At 40.6% G+C, this 13,769-nt stretch overlaps 1 protein-coding gene across 7 annotated transcripts in view; it reads left to right on the top strand.

The window, feature by feature from the left end:
* The window catches only part of SPECC1 (sperm antigen with calponin homology and coiled-coil domains 1), a 321,163-nt gene that overhangs the window by 36,695 nt on the left and 270,699 nt on the right, over positions 1-13,769 (top strand). The window contains exon 1 of one of the 7 annotated variants that reach the window (XM_023503738.2): positions 1,786-1,948. The exons of 3 other annotated variants lie outside the window; for them this stretch is intronic. The gene's annotated coding sequence lies outside the window, so the exon portion shown is untranslated. Of the gene's footprint in view, positions 1-1,785; positions 1,949-9,891; positions 10,163-10,269; positions 10,359-11,096; positions 11,179-13,769 lie in introns of those variants that run through there. 3 more of the 7 variants (XM_003770138.4, XM_031967837.1, XM_023503737.2) reach the window with 3 other exon arrangements.

A 13,769-nucleotide genomic window follows, 5' to 3' on the forward strand; every position in this document is an offset into this window, starting at 1 on the left:
ACTCAAGTCTCCCTGTTGCCGAGGTGACATGGGATGGGTGACTCTGGAGTCAGGAGGACTTGAGTTCAAATCTAGCTATGTGAACCTGGACGAATCATTTGCGGCAAATGTAAAACGAACTGGCAAACCTCTCCAGTATCTTATTATTATTTCATAGGATGAATAACCAGAGCTGAGGGGGACTTCAGAGACCATTAAGAACAAACTCTTTCTTTCTTTCTTTCTTTTTTAAACTAATAAGGAACTGAGATCCCTGGGGGCTGAGCGATTTGCTTCAAAGCTCTAAAGTGCCAGAAAAGTGTTCGTTTTTATCTTTGTATTCCCCGTGCCTAGCATAGTGCCTGGCATGTAGTAAGTGCTAAATAAATGCTAATTGATGGGTTATCTCACTTGACCTTGGAGGTAGGTGCTTATTATTTAAAGATGTGGAAACTGAGGCAGACACTGGTTAAGTGGCTTATCCCGGATCACACAGTGTGGCAGGATTTGCACTGAACGCTTCCTGACTCTGTGTCCATTAGTCTGGGGATTACAAAGTGCTATGAGATCAGGAAAGGGACAAGCCTCCTTCTGGAGGGAGAAGGTGGAAGCCCCTCTTCCCACCCCTGAGCCCTATGACAGGTTCTTCCTCCACTTCCTCCAGCTGCCCCTGTCTTAGCTTCAAGCCCCTTGCACGGGGATAAGACGCTGTGGTTTCTGTCCTTCCTCTCAGTCCCTTCTGTGTGGGCCCCTGACTGCCAGCTTCAGCGTCTAGCTGTGGTGTGGTGATAGCTTGAGCCTCTTAGGAACGATAGCAGGTCCTTGAAAGTGGGAGGAAATGTTCTGCTGTCAGTCAGTCATCCAACAAGCATTTATTAAGCACCTGCTGGGTGCCTGGCACTGTGCTAAGCAATGGGGTTGCAAAGAAGGCAAAAAGCAGTCCCTTCCCTCAAACGGCTCACATTCTTCATACGGCGCGTACATTTCTGGATGCGGGCAGACATAGTGTGTGATGATCATTTGAAAGAGGAGGACAGCCCCCTCCCCTGTTCATTACTTGTTTTCTGTGAGAGAATGGGGGAAGGGTGCTGTAGGTATATGCTGTAGGTATATGGGGGAAGGGATCACCAGAGCAGCACCAGCGTTCGGGCAGAGTCCAGTACCTCTGGCTATTTCCCCAACCTGCAAGGTCTGCTCGGGAGGTACCTGTCCCCTCCCCACACTCGCTCCCAGAGCACCTCCCGCCTTCGGCCAATGGTAGCGGCAGTAATCCCCAAAACACTGGGCTGATGGGGGGGGGTGAGACCCCCAGACATTGGCCCTTCTTACTTGGCCCATGGGGGTAGCTGCTTCCCTTGTCCCCCTCCCCCGGACCTCCAGCCCCTTCTGCGTATTTGCCACGCACTTGGGTAAATCAGGTTGGGACCAGGCTGATGAGGCAAGAATACCAAGGGTTTTTATATTGGTTTTTTTCCTATTTGATGCTGAGAGAAAAGAACAGCCTGAACAGCAGCAGCCTACGCCTTTAAAACGGGCTTCATTTCTCTGCATTTCCACACAGGTACAAATTAAGTGAGAGCATAAATTCAGCTTAGCAGCATGGAAATAGTGTTTGCTCCCTTTCCCGGAGCGTGTGTGTGTGTGTGTGTGTGTGTGTGTGAGTGTGTGTGTGTGTGTGTGTGAGTGTGTGTGTGTGTGTGTGTGTGTGTGTGTCTGTGTGTGTGTGAGTGTGTGTGTGAGGGGGGTGCAGAGCGTGTGTGCTCTGAATGTCAGGGCGCTGCTGAAGCCAGCCTGCTTCCGTATGTGAATCATTGCTCAACAAACTCCCCGTCTCACTGCACTGTGTGGTTTTCCTCCCAGGGAAGCACCAAACCCTGAAATAGTCAGCCTGGCTTGCCCATGTCAGAAGTTAGAGAGAAGTAGTTCTCATTCTGTGACAGAAGAGAGAGAGAGAGAGAGAGCTCTCACAGTAAGTAATCCATCGTTTGTTTTCAGGATTTTTGTTCAGCTTGAGATCAGAGCAGCCAGTGGCCATCCAAGAGAAGGGGGGGATAGCGGAGCCGCGTTGGCTTCACCGGGGGTCCCCTCGGTGACAGCTGCTGTTGCCAGTGATGGGACCCAGGGTGACGGGCTCCCACCAGTGTCTGGGTGACTTAGCCAGCTTGGTCTGGGCCACTTTCTCTGCTTCGGCATCTTAGGTGGATGCATCTGTTTTCTCCTTGGTAACCGGGCTCTCTGATTCATTTTCTGTTGCTTTAGAAAAGTAATGGGCTCCCTGGGCTTTGCTTTTCTTCTCTGTGAGAGTCAGGGGGACCCTTATATTCCAAACTCCCTTTGAAAGGCAATACGTTCTTTCGGACAAGGACTGATCTGGGGGGTTTAGAGCTGGTTTGGCCACTAATCAAACTGGGAGAAAGAGAATCATTCCAGTTGAAATATGAAGTCCTTGAAGGTGAAAAAGATGAGTTGAACAGAAGCTGAGAGAGTGTATTTTTTTCCCATCAGAAAGAACCAGGGGCACTTCCTGCAGCCTTGGCCATGAGGCATAGAAGGAGCAAAATTCTATGGGGAGAAAGGAATGGAGTGGGCTGCTGGGACTGTGGAAAGGTCCTGCAGCTGCTCAGAAAATCAGGGCTGAGGTCAGGCTGGGATGTGCTTTCTCTCCTGCTCCGAGCTGAGGCTGAGTCAAACAAGGCTCATGTTAGAAACATCTGGGTTGGGACCCAAAACCTGATGTTGTGAGCGTGGCACGCATATGGACCAGATTTTCTGGGATGGTCCTGGTTTCAAATAGTTTCATTCAGAGAGAGAGAGAGAGAGAAAGGAAGAAAAGAAGAAAGAAAGAAGAGGGAAGGAAGAAGGAAAAAATAAAAGGAAATGAAGGAAGCAAAAAAAGAAAAAATGAAGAAACAGAAAATTTTTGTGATACCATTTCATTTTTTTACTGTAAGCTCCTACACAGTACTTGACACACAGTAGGTGTAACAAATGATCCAGAAAATGCAGAATCTTTAGTTTTAAAGTCCTGTACTTTAATAAGGCATTGGGAGTAGAATTTCAAGACAATAAGGTGAGAAAAAGAGGCTTTTTTTTTTCTTTCTAGAAGCTCTTACGTGACGAAGGGAATCTATCTAAACTAATGATTACTGTTATTATGTCTAATGATGAGAGTTACAAGTATGATTAGGAATATTGTCCTATAATATATGTACACATATATAATATATAAGTATATATTATATATAATAATAGGAACATTGCATAAATATATGTGTGTATATGTATTTTGTAAGTATCTAGTATATATATATATGTATATATTAGAGAGAAAGAGAGAAAAAATCTTTTTGAGATCTCAAAGCACTTTCATCTGGTCCCTGCCCAAGGCACTCTCAGTAACTATTACTTACTCAATAAATAATAATAATCTTCTCCATTCTTTCTCCAGAAATGCCTTTCCTCATTCCAAATGCCTCATTTTATAGACTGAAATGTTTTTGGTTATTAATTTATTACCTTGACTCAAGCAGTTTATATTATTAAGTCCTTTGTGTAAAAGGCCTATACAGGGGAAAGGGCACTAGATTTCAATGCCATTGTCACTTAATACTTAGCATTTATCACAATATCTGTCATAGAGTTGGTACTTAATAAGTACTTGATTGATTGATTGGCTGAGCTTCATTCAGTGAGTTTAACATTTTTCCCACTGGCAAACAGCTATAAAGGAATACATTTATTGATTTTATCATAGTTGAATTTTTTATTTTAATCCCCCAAATGTTTTTATTCTCATCTACTTGTTTTTTCTCCTGTGACTAATCCTGTATAAGCTCATGGACACATACACACACACACACACACACACACACACACACACAGTCTTCCTCGTGTTTACAGCTTTTCCTTGATATTTATTTACCAAAGCCACATTTGATGTTTGGAAAATGGCAGTTTACTGTGTGGGTAGTATTATAAAACTAGACAGACTCCAGACATAAAGGGGACCAAGCCCTGATAAATCACCACCAGGAGGCTCTATTTTCTTTCAGACACAGACTTACCCCTTTTCCAATAACTCTGGGCCCACATGTACCCTAGCATGGGTGGGCTCTTGCTGTAGTAGAGTGACACTGATTGATAGAGACCACCAGTTCAGAGAATTAGGGCAGAAGGTAAGTCAATAGAGTCTCAGGCAGGACCAACCAGAAGTTTGGCTTACAGAGCATCACTTCCTCTTAATTAGATCTGTTTTATAGGATCATCTTCTTTTTAACAGAGGAGGAAAATGAGTTCCTTGGTGAAAAAGTGACTTGCCCACAGTCAGAATTAGAGCTCAATTTCAATTCAAGAGCTCCTTCCCTTTTACTTTACTGTGTCTTTATACTGCCTAAGCCATAGGAACCACAAAGAGAAAGGGAAGGAATAAGCTTTTAGTGCCTTCTCCTTGCTGGATATGGTGGTAGGCACTTTCTCAGGGATCTCCTTTTGAGTGGTTGATACTCTGAGAATTGAAGAGAAAAAAATTCCATAACCAATGGTCAACAAAAAGTCCTTAGCTTCCTTTTTATTTTTTTAAAACACAGTTAAATTTTATTTTAAAAATATTTTATTTTTTCCAATTACGTGTAAAACAATTTTAACATTTGTTTTTTAAAATATGGAGTGCTAAATTCTCTCTTTCCATCCTCCCTCCCTGAGATGGCAAGCAAGTTTTTGATTTTTTTTCATCATCAGAATTTCTTCCAGTATCTTTTCTCCTTCCCTCTGCAGTCAGACATTTAGCTTAATCCAATAACAGTTAGAGAAACTGAGAGATCTGGGGCTGACATTTCTTAGGACCTTTGATCCTCAAGGAATGGGAGAGTATCCTTATGATTTATTGTTTCCTTTCCCATCTGGATGGTATCAGCCATTGTGCTGAATTCTGCCAGCCTTCTTAAAAGGAGACTTGAGCCCTCCTTGTTTTTCAGTGTAATTGTCTGAGGGTAGACACTATCCATTCCTCCCCATTCATTTTGTGGAATGGGGATGGCATTATTCCAGCCTGTGTGGTTGGAAGAGGAGAAAAGGGCTGTCGCTGGCTGTCTCACCTGGAGTGTACCTATGGAGGAGGGGGGCAGAGTGACTGTCACCATGGGGAGTTGGGCACATCATCTGGGCAGCTATTCTTTAGTGACACAGTTATTTTTGTCTCTCAATCCATAAAGCAGGTGACGTGGCACTCTCTGTACCTTTTAAGTGCAGCTCCCAAGGACTGTGCAGGGACATGTAATGACAGGGTATTGTGGGAGCACAGCTTGTGAATTCCTCCCTCCCTTTTGGAATGATCATAAACCACCATTTTAAATACAATGCTGTGATGCAGTACAAGGAATACTAACTCTTCCAGCTCCGGGTCTAAGATATTCTAAGTTTCACACGATCTACAAGAGTGGGCCCCGACACTATGTGCCCACTAAGTCCAGAGGTTTGCTTTCAGGAACTGCCAGGTGTCAAAGGAAAAACACCTAAAGCCTGTGGGTTTAAAAAAATAAAAACAGCAGAAAATTTCAGGAATGTGAAAACAAAAAATAATCATCTGCATTCAGCCATTCAACTTAATCCGATAACAATTAGAGAAACTGAGAAAGCTAGAGCTGAAATTCCATAGGGCCTTTGATCCTCAAGAAGTGGGGGAATCCCTTTGCATATCATTTCTTTACCTTTCACATCTAGGTGACATTGGCCATTGTTCTGAAGTCCTTCTGGTCTTCTTGGCTAAGGGGATGCTCATTGTTGATCATTTGAACACTGCCACCAGAAAAATCAGCATGTAGTATGTTCATTCTTTCTTTTTTCTCTTCCTGTGTAATTATAACCAGTGGGAATATCATAGTCCAATTCAGAAGTTCAGGATCACTTATCTGGAGCTAGCGGGATCTGAGAGTCGCCTAGTAAAATCCCTTCCAGTTTGCAGATAAGGAAACTGAGGCTGTAAAGGGTAGTCAGTAGCAGAGCCAAAATTTGAATTCAGGCCCTCTGATTCTGAAGCCAACATTCTTTGCCCTGTACTGTGATGCCTCTGAGAAAACCACCCTGGGAGAGCAGAATCCTTCCCTGAAGCAGAAAGAGAGCCCTGGCTTTGGTGTAATCCTTTCTTGTGTTTTTTTAACCACACCAACATTGCGATAAAGGAATCCTGCCTTTTGCCAGGTTAGAGATTTCTCTTAGTTAACAAATTGGCCCCTGTTTCCTTATGCTCAGCCAGAAATACCAGATTTTTGTGCAGGAGCCCACCATTTAAGTATGGTGTTAGATGAACTTCCACTCCCTTACCTCACCCCGCCCCAAATAGAAAGCACAAAATCTCTTTTGTAACTTGGAGAAGTTTGTTGGATAAATTGTGAGTAATGAGCCGGGTTCTAGTCCAGGGGTTCTCAAATATTTCTCTGTCCTGGATCTAGGTTGGTGAAGCTTATGGACTCCTTCTATATAGAAAGAAACTTTTTCTTTTTGTTTGCTTATTTTATTATTTATTTTAAACTTTCTTTTCCTTTAAAACTGAGTTCCAAATTCTCACCCTCTTCCCATCCCATTGAGTAGGCAATCATCCAAAACATTTACATTTTAGCTATATTGCAAAAAAAAAAAAAAGAAGAAAAGAAAGAAGGAAAAGGAAAGAAAGAAAGAAGGAAGGAAGGAAGAGAAAGAAAAGAAAAAAAGAAAATAATTTTCAGCATTCACCTATGCAAAACTTTATTAGCCCATTTTTTCTCCCTCCCTCTCCTCCTCCACTCTCCTCTAGACAACAGGCAATCCAATATATGTTAAACATGTTCAATTCTTCTAAACATTTTTCCATATTTGTCATGCTGAGCAAGAAAAATCAGATCAAGAGAGAAAAAAAAAACACGAGGAAAAAACAAACAAGGAAACAACAAAAAGGTGAAAATACTGTGGGCTTTGTTCCATATTCAATCTCCATAGTTTTCTCTCTGGATGTGGATAGCATGTTCCATCCTAAGTCTATTGGAATTGCCTTGAACCACCTCATTGTTGAAAAGATCCTTGTGCATCACAGTTGATCATCACATAATCTTGCAGTTGCTGGGTATTCATCTCCCATCTCTGTGTCCATATCCCTTCTCACCTCCATCTTTTAACTTCCCTTGCTTTCTTTAAGAAATTCAAATTCCTCTTCTACAACAGGCCTTTTTTGGTCCTCTCTACTGCTAGCACATGAGATTACTTTCCACCTGCCTTGTATGCTATTTGTATGTATAATTGTTTGCATATTGTCTGGTTTTGCTTTTCTCTTGGCATTCAATAGGTTCTTATTTTGACTGATTAGCCTACTTGATGTGTCTTCCATGTGACACTATTTTTTCTGAGTCTTTTCCCAGGCTGTCCCTTAGACTTGGAATGTCCATCCTCCTTATCTTTAGTTTCCTTCAGAGTGCCATTTAAACAGCAACTTCTGAATTAGGCTGATCTGTACCTCTTCCCATCCTCCCAGCTGCTGTTTCCTGCCTTCTACTAATTACCTTGTATTTTATATATGTGTGTGTATTATATAATGTATATAAATATATATATATAGAATCGTAAAAACATACATATTTATATATAAAATCTTATATGTATATATGTTGTTTCCCACAATAGAATACTTAAAAGCAGACACTGTTCAGGTTTTAGTTTTTTTGTTATCTTCAGAACTTAGCACAGTACTTCGCACACAGCAGGTATTTAATAAATGCTTGTTGATTGAGTTGAAAGTAATTGCTTTCATGTCATCTAATAAAGAAGGAAAATGTAATTTAGAAGAATTTTCAAGTCAGAATATTTTTAAAATCTTGTCACTTAAATGGGAAGAAGCAACTTCCTTTTTCGAACATTACAGAAGGTAAAAATTGGTAGTTTTTAGAATGAGAGTGTTGGTATAGCCATTAGTCTCAGGTTGGGAGAGCATAGAAAATGGGCATGGCATGGTGGCTGATTTGAGCCTAGTTTATTTTATTTTTAAAATTTTCAAGAATATTTTATTTTCCAAATGTGTGTTAAGATAGTTTTCAACATTCGTATTTGTGAGACTTTATTTTCCAAATTTTCTCCCTCCCTGTCTTACCTCCCTTCTTTCCCAAGACAGCCAGTAATCTGATATAAATTAATATGTGCAATTCTTTTAAATGTATTTCCACATTTCTCATGTTGTGCAAGAAAAATTAGTCCAAAAGAGAAAAAAACCATGAGAAAGAAAAACTACCATGCTTCGATCCACATTCAGTCTCCATAATTCTCTCTCTGGATGTGGATGACATTTTCCATTCCAAGTGTAGTAGAATTGCTTTAAACCACTGCACTGTTGAAAAGAGCTAAGTTGAGCACAAAATCTTGTTAAGTGTGTTCTGTTTGCTTCCCTCAGAATCAGTTCATATAAGTTTTTCCAGGCTTTTTTGAAATCATCCAGCTCATCATTTCTAATAGAACAATAATATTCCATTATCTTTGTATCCATTACTTATTTAGCCATTCCCCAATTTATGGGCATCCATTCAATTTCCAATTTCTTGGATTTGGGCCTAGTTTAAAAGAGAACTTGAAAATGCTATCCTATGGAAAGTGCTATCCACATCTGGAGAGAAAACTGTGGAGACTGAATGTGGATCAAAACATAGTATCTTCACTTTTGTTGTTATTATTATTTGTTTGTTTGGTTGTTTTTTTCTTTTCTTCTATTTTTTCTCATTTTGATCTGATTTTTCTTTTGTAGCATGACAAATATGGGAATAAGAATGCACATGTTTAACCTATACCTTGGGGAGGGGAAAGAGGGGAGGAGAGGGCAAAACACAACACAAAGTTTTTCTTTCTTTTTTTAAATAGTTTTTTTTTATTTTCAAAATACATGCAAAGATAATTTTCAACACACATCCTTGCAAAACCTTGTTCAAATTTTCCTCCCTCCTTTCTATCCCATCCCCCTTTCCCTTAGACAGCAAGTAATCCAATATAGGTTAAAGTAAATCCAATATATGTAATTCTTCTAAGCATAATCCTACATTTATCATGCTACGCAAGAAAAATTAAATCAAAAAAGGAAAAAATGAGAAAGAAAAAACAAGCAAGCAAGCAAACAACAACAAAAAGGTGAAAATACTATGTTGTGATCCACGTTCAGATGGATACAGATGGCTCTCTCCATATAAGTCTATTGGAATTGGTCTGAATCATCTCATTGTTGAAGAGAGCCACGTCCATCAAAATTGATCATTGTATAGTCTTGTTGTTGCCGTGTATAATGATCTCCTGGTTCTGCTCATTTCACTCAGCATCAGTTCTTGTCAGTCTCTCCAGGCCTCTCTGTATTCATCCTGCTGATCATTTCTTACAGAACAATAGTATTCCATAACATTCATATTCCATAATTTATTTATCCGTTCCCCAATTAATGGACATCTCCTCAGTTTCAGGTTCTTGTCACTACAAAAAGGACTGCCACAAACAGTTTTGCACAGGTAGGTCCCTTTCCCTATCCCTCTTTGGAATACAGGCCCAGTAGAGACACTGCTGGATCAAAGGATATGTATAGTTTGATAGCTTTTTGGGCGTAGTTCCAAATTGCCCTCTAGTATGGTTGGATCAGTTCACAACTTCATCAACAATATACTAGTGTACCAGTTTTCCTACATCCCTTCCAACATTTATCATTATCTTTTCCTGCCATTTTAGCCAATCTGAGAAATGTGTAGAAGTACCTCAGAAGTGTCTTAATTTGTATTTCTCCAATCAATAGTGATTTAGAGCGTTTTTCATATGACTAGAAATGGCTTTAATTTCTTCATCTGAAAATTGTCAAATACAAGATTTTTCAAAGGTGAATGTTGACAACTATCTTTGCATGTATTGTGAAAAATAAAATTCTATTAAGTAGATACCCTAAGTCCCATGGCTGACACTGAATACAGATCTCCAGTTACCACTTGAACAGATTTCTGTTTTGTGAGTCTCACAGAGACATTTCTCAGTCCTGTAGCAATGGTGGATAGTTGAGCATCTTAAGAGATGTGGGTATGAGGAATGTGGGAACAGACAAGGAGAGAGTTGAAGTAAAACCATATATGAAGAGCTGGCAAGGACCCCAGAGGCTATCTACTCAAATGTCCTCATTTGGGAGTTGAGGAAGCCGAAGCCCAGGGAGGTAAGACCACTTGTCCAAGTCACATAGACATTATCCTTTTTACAGTTGAGAAAATGGAGGCTTAGAACCATTGATAACATGGGATTCTAGGTACAGAGCTGGAAGAAGCCATAGAGGCCATTTCTTTTAACCCACTAATTTTTGTATTGAGGAAACTGAGACCCAAGGAGATTGTCAATTGTCACACAAGTAACAGGTAAGATTTGAATTCATATCCTTTTACTCCAGCTTTAACATTTTCTTCACAGTATCATGCTCCCTCTATTTAAATTTTTTTTTAGGGAAATATATAATTAATTGGAATTCTCAATGTGTGTTTTAGTAGAGCATTATTTATGTTGTGTGAAAAGTCCAAAACTACAGTTTGTTGTTGTTTTTTCTCCAAGGAAATTTATCAAGTATTTTTTGATAAATACATTATTTCAACATCACAGAATCTGGAGCTGAATGAGAGCTTAGAGAATGATATCACTTTACCTAAGCTGGGGATTAAAGTAGCAAGATCCAAAGTCTGGACCCAGGTCCTTGTTCTGGAGTCTTCCCACTGAGCCTTATTTCAGGATTGGAGCCTTTAGACCTTAACAGGGTGCATATGACCGATCCAGAAGGGTCTGGCACTCACAGAAGCCAAGATCTTCCCTGTTCACACATCCCTCCATTGGTTCTATCAAAGGGCCCCCAGTTGGTAGATGAAAAATTAGGGAGAGGATGTGATGAAGCTGCGAGTCAGGAAGGTGTGTCAGCTAGAGAATTTTGATGAAACCACAGACGGAAACCCATTTGAACTCTGCTCTAATATGGGGCCCAGAGGAGAGAGGAGGCGACGTTTCAGCGGTTGCAGAGATATCACAGTGCTCATTAAGCATCTTCTTAACTTGCTTATTCTCCCTGTTAGTATAGTATCTGGGTGACGCTGTGGGGTGTTGCCCTATTAAACTTAAGGCAGAGGACTCTGTAGGAACAGAACTGGGGAACACTCATTCCCATCCTACTTCATCTGTTTCTCTCTAAGACAGGCAAGTCACTTTTACATTTTTCTTTCTTTTGGGGTAACTCTTAATTTTTTCCTGTTATAGTAATATACAGTTTAATATTATGCAGTTAACAAGAGAGATGAAGAGATTCCTAGGTTAAGAATTGAAAGGGACTTTAGAGACCATGGAGTCTGGCCTGGCCCTCTTGGAAACAGAGGCTCCATCATTTAGCTCATTTATATTTATCAAATATTTTTTGGTAAATACAATATACTGAGATGATTCAGAGTAATTCTAATAGTCTTCTGAGAGAGAGCCATCCACTTCCAGAAAAAGGATTATGGGGACTGAATGTGCGTCACAACCTAGTATTTTCACCTTTTTGTTGTTGTTTGCTTGCTTTTTTTTTTTCTTTCTCATTTTCCCCTTTTGATCTGATTTTTCTTGTGTAGGATGGTAAATGTGGAAATATGTTTAGAAGAATTGCGCATGTTTAACTTATATTGGATTACTTGTTGTCTAAGGGAGGGGAGAGGGAGAAAAATTTGGAACACAAGGTTTTGCAAGAGTGAATATTGATGCACACTCTGTCTAACTTAGGCACTTGGATATCAGGATAGTTTCTGCAATTCTTAGAGAACTGCTGCCCTTATCTCCAGTTCTTTATCGTTATAAGCAGCAGCTACTTCTCTCCAGAGTCCGTTTTTTTTGCATCATGGACTCCTTTGGCAATCCAGGAAAGCCTAAGGACCACTTCTCAGAATAATATTTCTAAATTTATAACATAAAATGCATATGACTGCAAAGGGAACCAGCTACATTAAATAAAATGACTAAAATTAAAAACAAAAAAGAGGGAATATTGAAAGCTACCTTTGCATATATTTTGAAAAATAAAGGGGCAGCTAGATGGCACAGTGAATAGGCACTGGCCCTGGAGTCAGGAGGACCTGAGTTCAAATTAAGACACTTAATACTTCCTAGCTGGGTGTCCCTGGACAAGTCACTTAATCCCAACTGCCTCAGCAAATAAACTCAATAGTATTTTTAAAAAAGATAAATGCATTGTACTAGAATTCAATTTTGGGTTTGGGTTCAACTAGATGGTCATTGCAGTTCTCCCCTCCCCTCAACTTTCAATTTTCTGTACCTGTGTGCATTCATTAAGTGCCTACTGTATCTCAGGCCCTGTAGTAATTGCCAAGGATGTCACTATAGAAAAGAAAGAAACCAATTTTGCTCTCAGGAAATCAACAGATTTACTCCAGATCAGGCAGGTAATAAATACCCTGGCAAATTTTGAATTTACTTTTTTTGATTCTGAATCAAGGGTACCTTTGACATAGAATATTTTTAATGGTATAAAAATATTATTGTGGTATTATATAATGGTATATAAATATAAATGGTATTAAAATCTTAAGACTTGGATAAAACCCAGTTTAGTTCAACAGTCATGTTAAACTCATTACCTGACAAAAGAAGAAAAAATGGAGGGGTTGTTTATCCTTGGGGAACTTACAGTTTTACTGCAGTTGACAAAAGAATACAGTCATTTTTGCTATATGTTTTAATAAGTTGCCAAGAAACAGAGGTTCTCACCAGTTAGCAACAGAAAAGTCATTTTCTACATGATGAGTCACCCACTGGCGATTGATAGCAATCCAGGGTAGATGGGCTGGTTTGGGGGTCAGAAAACCTGTTTTTTAGTACCGCTTCTGATGTCTTCCCCTGCATGACCTTGGACAAGCGGGTCTTCACGTCCTCTGTAAAATGAACAAGTTAGGCTAGATCATCCAGCAGGCCCCTTTTGGCTCCAAGCCTAACAATCCTCTGAGTCTCTCTGACCTTCAGTTTCTGCTTCTATGAAATGAGGAATTGGATGAGCTACCTCTGAGGCTCCCTGCACTCAGGATGGCCTGTGACTGTTGGGGAGCAAAGGGGCTAACTCTGGCTTTTTAAAAAATGCCCAGCAAGAGTCTTGGATGAACATCCAGGCCCAGGGATGGGCTGATGCATGGGTCACCCTGTGGCCAGGGATTTCATTTCTGTAAAGAGGAGGTCTGCACTTTGGGCATGGTGGGAGCGCTGAATGAGGAAATTCAAGACCTGTTTCAGTTTGTCTGTTGTGGGGATGTCCCACCATGGAAAATTCCATCCCTCCTGGGATTTCCTCCCTCAGCCTCCCCGCCGCGACACCTGGAGGGGGCTGCCGACTTTAAATCTGCCCTTTCTCGGCTGGCAGGGAGGTGGTGGATGCCTAGCCCACAACTTCTCTTTTCCAAGAACTTTGAGAATCGGCGATTATTCTGTGTAGCCTCCTGGAGGGCTGCTCGCTCTGCCCCCACCTCCCCTCATGTTTACAGCTTTGGGACAGTTGGGGAAGTAGAATCTGACATTGCAATTTCATGTTCCTTTTTTGGAGTGTTTGGAAGAGCTGTAAAAATACCAGAGGGAAATTTTTCCCAGTATGTGTGTGTGTGTGTGTGTGTGTGTGTGTGTGCCCATGCTTGTGTGGGAGATTTAGGGTATGATCTGGGATTCTCCCAGAGGGCACTTGGACTCTTGCCAATTGGGTGGCAACAGAACCTACAATTTCTTTGGAAATTGTACAATATCCTCCTGGAAAGACT

The sequence above is a fragment of the Sarcophilus harrisii genome, chromosome 4 (assembly GCF_902635505.1).
Source record: "Sarcophilus harrisii chromosome 4, mSarHar1.11, whole genome shotgun sequence".
Lineage (NCBI taxonomy): Eukaryota > Metazoa > Chordata > Mammalia > Dasyuromorphia > Dasyuridae > Sarcophilus > Sarcophilus harrisii.